Source organism: Entelurus aequoreus, linkage group LG07 (assembly GCF_033978785.1).
Source record: "Entelurus aequoreus isolate RoL-2023_Sb linkage group LG07, RoL_Eaeq_v1.1, whole genome shotgun sequence".
Lineage (NCBI taxonomy): Eukaryota > Metazoa > Chordata > Actinopteri > Syngnathiformes > Syngnathidae > Entelurus > Entelurus aequoreus.
The window spans coordinates 47,824,961-47,826,730 of record NC_084737.1 but is presented as its reverse complement, the minus strand read 5'-3'; the positions used below and the strand labels follow the sequence as shown (position 1 = coordinate 47,826,730).

Below are 1,770 nucleotides of genomic sequence, written 5' to 3'. Positions count from 1 at the left end.
ATCAGAGTACTTGTTTGGCTCTGTTGGATGACAGCGGCGGGGGGTTGGGGGGGGGGGGGGGCATAAATAAATATCCATAACCCAACTTTGGGAGGTTGACATTGTTTTCTTATTATATTTGTACTATCATTCTATGTTTGTATTCGTGTAGGCCAGGGGTGTCCAAAGTGCGGCCCGGGGGCCATTTGCGGCCTGCAGGTCCTTTTTTAACGGCCCCAGGCACATTTTTAAAAAATATGATCGAAATAAATAAAAAACATTAAAAGTGGTATTTAAAGAGCAAACAGGTGAAATGTAACAAGAAAATGTAGCAATGTTTACTCTAATCACACAAAGCTGCCATGTAGGCTGTTTCTTTCTTTAAAAAATAATAATAATGTCTTGGTTGTGCTTAATAGTTTCCAGCAGGCTAAGGATGTGGATTACCTCAGGCGCTGTTGACAAACAGCAGTATACAATTAACATGTTTCAGTGTTTATCCTCATTACTCATAATCCTGACATTAGCTATTGACCTTAGTTAATGACAAAAGTTATTGACAAAGTTTGAAGAAAATATGTGATTGCTTGTGAATTTGAATTTTTTCCAAAATTTGTGGCACAGAATGACCATCCGGTATTTGTCAGTTATTGCTCACCAGAGCAGGAAATGTTGTCTGCTATTCTTTCCCCTCGCCATGTTGGCCTGTTGGCCAGGCTGGATCCAGGCTCCTCTGTCTGCCACATGTTGAGGGCTGCTGGTGAGGGGGGTGGAGGGAGTCGAGGAGGGACTGCCGTTCCTAATGAGGTGGGCATTGTGAGAGAGCCATCAGTTAACCATAACTGGTAATACCCAAGGGGCCTATCTATACACTAATATTTCAGAGATCAGTCCCTACCTTGTGTAACTCTCTGCATGTTTAATGCAGGTGCTGGTGAAGGCATATGAATGCGTCCTTCCCCATGGTGATGTGCTAAGGGAGATAAATTGGTATTAAATGGTTGAGATCTGTTAACCATGGTTACTGGATGCTGAGATATTATTTTGGAGATCAGTCTTTACCTAGAAAGTTATCTCCAGTTGAGGAGTCGCGTTGACAAGTACTCACGACTCTTGCTGGCACTCAGCGAGACGGTGGAGCTGGGAGAAGGGATACAAGGAGAGGGGAATATCTTTTGCACTAAGAATGTTAACCATATCTTTAATATTAATGTGGTGGTTTTGTTGTTTTCGATGTTAAGAGATTATTCCTTACTCTGCCTGTGCAATTGGCTTGCCAACCCCAGAAATGTGAGGTCACTATTTCCCGGGTCTTCTTCGCTATCATCTGAGTCCCCGAGACGATGGCTGTTGGGTAACCATATCATTAGGATTATTGCAATACCAAAATTGCCAAATATACATATAATACAAGCATCTCTGGTCTATTTTTTAATGCTACCGGAAATAACCTTCCTATTACTGTAGAAACATGACAAAAACAAGACGGAACACACTTACACTGGCTTCCTGTTCCTTTTTTTTGGCAGCTCCTCGTTCTCTGCCTCAGATTGCAGGTCTGAGGTGTTGCAGCCCTTTCCATATTGTTGCATTATTTTTAATGCGTCTTTGTAGTTGTCTAAAATTGAATATGTTAAAATGAACATGAGTTTCAAATTAGCTGTAGAGCTGAGGAGTCGAGTTGACAAGTACTCATGACTCTTGCTGACACTCGGCGAGACGGTGGAGCTGGGAGAAAGGATACAAGGAGAGGGGAATATCTTTAGCACTAAGAATGTTAACCATATCTTT

At 42.0% G+C, this 1,770-nt stretch overlaps 1 long non-coding RNA gene across 1 annotated transcript; it reads right to left on the bottom strand.

Annotated features, from left to right (window-relative positions):
* Window positions 1–653: 653 nt before the first annotated feature.
* On the bottom strand, window positions 654–1,097 carry LOC133653093 (uncharacterized). The gene is made up of 3 exons (XR_009826657.1): window positions 1,042–1,097; window positions 878–952; window positions 654–778 (listed from the first exon to the last, which is right to left on the bottom strand). It is a non-coding gene; the product is annotated as an uncharacterized LOC133653093 (long non-coding RNA).
* Window positions 1,098–1,770: the final 673 nt, after the last annotated feature.